The sequence below is a fragment of the Mytilus galloprovincialis genome, chromosome 8, assembly GCF_965363235.1.
Source record: "Mytilus galloprovincialis chromosome 8, xbMytGall1.hap1.1, whole genome shotgun sequence".
Lineage (NCBI taxonomy): Eukaryota > Metazoa > Mollusca > Bivalvia > Mytilida > Mytilidae > Mytilus > Mytilus galloprovincialis.
The window spans coordinates 19264680-19272077 of NC_134845.1; the positions used below are offsets into that span (position 1 = coordinate 19264680).

At 33.1% G+C, this 7398-nt stretch overlaps 1 long non-coding RNA gene across 1 annotated transcript; it reads left to right on the forward strand.

The window, feature by feature from the left end:
• Window positions 1–2204: 2204 nt before the first annotated feature.
• Window positions 2205–5653, forward strand: LOC143085260 (uncharacterized). Its single transcript, XR_012981286.1, has 3 exons — window positions 2205–2546; window positions 3564–4590; window positions 5450–5653. It is a non-coding gene; the product is annotated as an uncharacterized LOC143085260 (long non-coding RNA).
• Window positions 5654–7398: the final 1745 nt, after the last annotated feature.

The window sequence follows — 7398 nt, forward strand, 5'->3', positions numbered from 1 at the left end:
TTCATAGAAGAGGAATATAGACACTATATAAACTTTATAACAAGGAATTTTATACTTGTATTTTTTCGGAAAGTTTTTCAGAGCATGAAAGAGTAAGAAGCTGCATGTATACTGTTCACACTATCCATTTATGAATGTTACAACAGGAACACATTATCATTATTATCTTGCCATGTTCTCAACAGTCTGTTGCAATATCCAGCTTATTGTTAGCCTCTATTAAAATTTCTGAAAAAAAAGAGAAGTTGTTGTATTTTCATTATTTTCTTGCAATATTGATAGATGTTTAATGCATAATTGATTTACAATGAATCCCAAAGTGTCTGAGGTCATTTTATGCTTTGTATGATTTCTATTATTGTGTAACAGTCTTTGGTAGAGTTGTTCATTTTTTCTTCATTTATCCTGTTTGTCATGCATATTTATCTTTCACTTATGAGTTCTGAAGTGCTCTTTGTTATCCTCCTCTTCCTCTTTTTTTATCTGATAAAGATTAAAATTTCAATGGAATCCCTACAGTCACTAGATTGTTCGCCATATCTATACTAGAGGGACGAAAGATACCAGAGGGACAGTCAAACTCATAAATCGAAGGTAAATTGACAACTCCATAGCTAAAAATGAAAAAGACAAACAGACAAACAATAGCACACATGACACAATATATAAAACTAAAGAATAAGCAACACGATCCCCACCAAAAACTGGGGATGATATATTCAATTAACAAAATGATGTATGTATGATATTATAGAAGTAAAACAAATCATTGATAAGCCATGATTAAAAATCACATACAATGCAGATACAAGTTGTTTGTAAAACAAAAGCAATCGATAGCCCTAATCACTTACAAGTACTTTGATCAACATTTAATGTCAAGTTTTATATGAGTGTTTAGAATAAGAATATTTAAATACTACTGGTTTACTTGTGTTCACTCCTAGTATATTGCTAAGGTTCATGTTGGTCAATATATAGTTTTCTGTATGGTATTTTGCAGGCTGTTGTATGTAAATATAAAAAGAAGATGTTGGTTGATTGCCAATGAGACAACTCTCCACAAGAGACCAAATGACACAAATTAACAACTATAGGTCACTGTACAGCCTTCAACAATGAGCAAAGCCCATACAACAAAGTCAGCTATAAAAGGCCCCGAAATTTCAAGTGGAAAGCAATTCAAATGAGAAAAACAACGGCCTAATTTATGTATAAAAATGACAGAAAAACAAATATGTAACACATCAATAAACTTCAACCACTTAATAACAGGCTCCTGACTTGAGAAAACATGACCTTGTGCAATGCCAAGATACTGGTATCGACAGATTGTAGATCCATGAATGAGTATATGTATTTAACAATAATATTAAGTTTGCTTTTTATTTCCTGATAACAAAATCAATACTAATACCAATAAAAAACAATATTCAATGATCTAGTTACAGTGTTGAATTGGTAACCTTTTAGAATAGGTTTATTTAAAGGATCGATAAGTTTACCAGAATTGTTTATAAATTTCCGGGCACGGTAAACAATATTTGGAAAAATGAGGATGTGCTATTTCGTTTGAAATAAGTTTTCTACAGGTACAACCAAACTTCGAAACCAAATTTTAATATCTATTGAAGAATTTAGTAAAGGTTTTAAGTAATTTGTGGTAATGAAATCCCATGCTTAATAATTTACCAGTGATACTTAGATTACTTTCGTTAAAATAAAAAAAACGTCTCAACAGACACAGGCATAGTGAACTAGTTGTGAAATATAAACACCGTAAGATGGTTCCAAAAAGGGAATATAAACAATAGGGAAATTGTAAGTCTTTTTCCTCTTAAAAATACAGAATAGAAATTATAGACCAAGATTGGAAAAAAGTTTATAAAAAACAAATACAGAAAAATCGGTTGCAAAAAAATTAATGCCATTAATGGTGTGCCTTCATATAAGGATAAGAGAATGATTGACAAAGCATAAATAATAGAGAGTAATGCATTGAATAAAAAAGTACAGAATTGAAACCCCATCTAGACAATCCTATTACTAAGAAAACTGAGACACTCAAACTCTACGTAAATAAACGGAGGAATTTAGGTTATCAGAAAGTTAAAGCAGTTTTCATCCCTCTAGAGTCATCTGTATATCCAGTTAAATATGAGGGTTTGGCTATGTAGAAGACTCATGTACAGGAGTTAATGCTTTTGCAAATTATCGTGTATATTTTCAAGCAGATAAACGAAGACAATTCTGTCTTGCTATACTGTGGTAAACCTTGGTCTATGATACTGTTAGTAGGGTAGTCCAAATGTATATTTGTAAATTTGTATCATTATTCCTGTTTACTTGAAACATATCTTTCTAGTAAATACGTGTTCAGTTATGCTTACAGAAAATTGAAAAAGCCAATGCCAAGTCAAGGTACAGTTCTTACATAACTGATAAAAGTTAATTGTGTCATATCTTACCATCTGTAATATTCAGACATTCCCGTAGAAGCATTATGAAACTTTTACTATATTTGATTTTCCCCTCAATTGTCATGGGTAAGTATATCATTCTTTCTTAAAGGGAACTCTTCTTTATTTCTTAATCTTAAACAATTTGATAGACAAAGATCATAGCTATAGCGGATGGGGTACTTTGGGAAGGAGGTGAGGGTTTGGGTTAAGGGGCGTAGAGTATTTGAAGCCTAGTAACGAATTGAAGCCGCCTGAGATCATCTCCAGTTTTTATAAATTTTCTGTTTACAAAACGTTCAATTTTTTGAAAACTTAGGATTTTACTAATCCCAGGAATAGATAACCTTAGCCGTATTTGGCACAACTTTTTGGAATTTTGGATCCTCAATGCTCTTCAATTTTGTATTTGTTTGACTATTTTGATATGAGCGTCACTGATGAGTCTTATGTAGACGAAACGCGCGTCTGGCGTACTAAATTAGAATCCTGGTACATTTGATAACTTTTTAGGATGGTTCGTGTTGCTTAGTCTTTAGTGTTCTATGTTGTGTCTTCTGTATTATTATTTGTCTGTTTGTATTTTTCAGTTTCAGCCGTGACGTTGTAAGTTTTTTTTTCAATCTATGCGTTTGACTCTCCCTCTGGGATCTTTCGTCCCTCTTTCAATTGATCTCACGGTTGTTCGTACTAAAATATTGTGGCGATGGAGTTTGAACGCATGTATGTTTATTTGATTTATACACATCAATTGTGCATTTCTTTTCACACTGGATCAATCACAACAAAACTTTCCTCAGAAACCAACCACGCACAACCAAGGATAAGCTTGCTATATATATCAACAAACTAATTATCTTATCATCTATTGGAAATGTCACTGCCGTCAATCTAAGAGACATCAGTAAATAACAAAAAAGTGCGAACCTTTATGCTTGCGATTCTCTTTTTTAAAACTGGGATTTCACAAAAGATCTGCTGTTGTTTTTTTCTATGGTCGGGTTGTTGTCTCTTTGGCACATTCCCCATTTCCATTCTCAATTTTAGTAGTAAGAATGTACCAGATACCAAATCTAATTAATAATGTTTTATTTAATTTTCTAGGAAATGACGTCGTGGCATTTACTAAAGGTCGGGCAATACATGAACACCTAACACATGGCGAAATTCTAACATTTGATAAAACCATAACAAACATCAATGCATACTTTTCTGCTGATGGTAAATTCGTATGCAGTACTCCCGGATTGTACGCCTTCCATTTTTATGCAGTTACTAAAAGCAACGAACACGTATGGTTAAAACTCAACCGGAATAACGATTATATTGTTTCAGTTAACGGTAGAACCCCGAGTGACTATGTAGACGCTGGAAATTCTGTGTTCTTAAATCTAGATGAGAACGATAAAATTTATATAAAGGACCATGACAACTACGATACCGTTATCTACTGAGGAGGAGATCAAGTGTATACTACTTTTACTGGTGTACTGCTGGCAAGTTAGTTTTATTCTGTATAAGCGACAGGTATACTAGTTGGCAAACCTTGACTGGTATTTTGAAATATAAATATAATCCATCACCAATGAATCAAACTATAAAAAGAGGGTTTTGTCAGTAGTTCCTAACTGGTGATTTGTTTTAGAAGCAGAAATATATTTGATCTACTTTTGGCCACTAACACTTCTATTTAATTGTGCAATCACTTTATACTATAATTTCTATTTCTGTATTGTAATGTTAGTGGTCGGTAACCAAATTACACAAAAATTATCTTACTCGTTTTTCTGTCAATGGTTGCATTTCAGTTTGCACAACAGAGATACAAGCAAGGCAGTTTGATAATAAGGATCTCTTTATCTTGATACGATTATTTATCGGCGTCAACTATATTTGAAAGTTCTTTCTTACGGTTATTTATTTTTCCCTAACTAGCAGTGCTACTGCATTTAATGCCTTCTCAGCTGGACTGACCCATTCCATTGCCTTGACAACAAATCAGAGTATTTCATACGAAAGACTAATAACCAATAGAGGTACACCAACGTACGACAAAAGCACTGGAACATTTACTGCGGCAAGTTCTGGATTTTACATTTTTCATTACCACGCATTGGCTACATCTGATGATGTAAGTTGAGTTTAACATTTTAACTGATTTAATTATTGATGAAAAACTGGTATTCTTTTTATTTTACATCTTTGGTTTGTTTAAAAAGGTCATTACACAATGTGTATTAGGAATGGTCAAGTCTGGAGTCATAAACAATGGTATGAGATGTATCAGCTGTCAGATACACAATTGAGATCAGTATTTCTTTAAACATATATTTACCGACCCGGATTTGTGTAACATTTTGCATATATAATATGATCATGTTGAAGATATTTTTTATTTAGTTAATACATAAACGTTAAACAGTTAAACAATATCAGAGCAAATCTTAAAATTTGTATACTGACAATAGGCAACCGGTGATACAAAATTCCTGAAATCTTTATTGTTTAAACCCCTCAAAGTAGACTTGGCGTATGAAATACCTATATATCTTGTATATAAGTTTGAAATTTACACCCAACAATGTAAGAAGTAGAATTTTTATACTGACACATTTTTATCCGTCCCTCAGCGGGATTCAAACTCACACAATTGACATACTACAGCACCAGTCGCTTATCCTCATGTCCAGCACTCTAGACCACTCGACCACATCCGCATTATATTCATGATAAAATTTGATACAATGTTTTAATTTCAAAAGAAAATTCGAATCTGTTGAATGGTATTCCACCAATTGAATCAAATTAAATGAAACGAAAAGAAAAAATGCGTTGTCTAAATGTATCAAATTAACCGTTCATCGAAAAAAAAGGTTAACAATATCCGATTTTTTTTTAGTAAATTTGAATTTATATTAAATAAATCAACAATCTGAGTTTATACGTAGACTATATTCCGGTGTTGATCGCTATTTCCTAATGCTTCACAGGAATTATGGTTAGATTTGTTCTATAATGACCAGTATATCAACTCAGCATATGGTAAAACACCGAAAGAGTACGCCGATGCTGGTAATACTGCTATTATAAATCTTAAAAAAGGAGACAAATTATCGGTCAGATCAAGAAGAACAGGTGGACTTTATGGGGACATTGGCACACATCAAACTTACACAACATTTTCTGGTTCGATGCTGCCCCTGTCATCAATTGAGTATGGTACGTTGAAATCTAGACTGTTAAACAAGTATGCAATAATCATGGTAAAAGAGGGACGAAAGATACCAGAGGGACAGTCAAACTAATAAATCGAAAATAAACTGACAACGCTATGGCTAAAAATGAAAAAGACAAACAGACAAACAATAGTACACATGATACAACATATAAAACTCAAGAATAAGCAACACGAACCACACCAAAAACTGGGGGTGATCTCAGGTGCCCCGGAAGGGTAAGCAGATCCTGCTCCACATGTGGCACCCGTCGTGTTGCTCATATTATAACAAATCCGATAAATAGTCTAATTCGGTAGGTCACATTCATGAAAGGGAAAGGGATTTTAGTTACGACGTAAGGAACATATCCGATACCATATGTGGAACTTATCAGTATTTCTTATTCGAAAGGTTCGAGCGTTCCATCGTGAAAGTAAATCGAGAAAAGGCGCAGAGTGGTACTGAAAGTTTTTTATAATTTTTTTTCGGAATTTTAAAAGACATTTTATAGTAAAAGCACATAAATCAAGTTGTTTCTTTGAATGGTCCGTTGCTGCAGAAATAACGCAATTTCGAAACCATAAAACAGTCATAAACGATTTACAAATTATCTTCAGCCACTTTTGGCATTTCATTTTAATAAATATCTCTTATAAGTTAAAGTTAAGAGACCAGCCCAATTCTACATAACAAAATAAGAACAAACTTATACGAACAAGCAACAAAAAAGAGCCCTCGTTTTGCCCGAAATTTTAAAATTGAATCGTTACCGTGTTTTATGTGCATAGATCATGACGAGATATGTAACTACAATAAAGAAACATTCTTATTTCTTCGTCCTTTGTTATTCATATTTGGTAGATAAAATTGATAACTACTCTATCAAAACTTCTTAACAATATGCTAAACATAACACAGCATTGACTTATTACTTTTTTGTAGACGATAGTTCGACAGCAGAGGTCGCCTTTTCTGTGGGGCTATCAGCTAATCATACACAGGCGCAGGGTCATACAGTAATATTTGACAGAAGTTTCATAAACCATTTGTCAGGGTATGACACGAACACTGGAAAATTTACTGCGAAATATAGTGGTATATACGTCTTCCATTTCCACGCTTTATCTCAATCAGATAACCCAATTTGGATAGAGCTTTACCACAATTTCATCTATGTGAACTCTATTTATGCCCACGTTCCAACTGGTTACGTCACCGGAAGTAATTTTGCCTCCCTCGAGCTGCTACAAGGCGATGAGGTATTTCTTGACATAAAAAGCCATGACACCGCCTTATATGGAGCGCCTAATCAAATTTACTGTACATTTTCCGGATATTTGTTGGCACTCTTACCTCAGTACCGTCCAATTATCGGTTGATTGCATGAATAAAACATGGCAACATACTGTTGATTGTCATTCATTCAATAAAAAAAGACGACCTCAATATTTATAACACTCGGGCAATTTGATTTATTAACAGGAATGGAGATTCTATTTTTAAAATTAATTGATTGTTTTTAATTGCATGATTTTATTCCAGATTAATAGTTTGTTTAAAAAAGGATTGCTATTTTGTTTTAATCTCAGTGAGAATTTGAGCCCCATGTACAGAAAAAAACTATTCCACCAATTTAAAATTTGGTAACTGTATTAATTGCATCCTATTGACATTGAAAAGACATACCACAAATACATCTTAGACTTCTGCAATTCATAAAT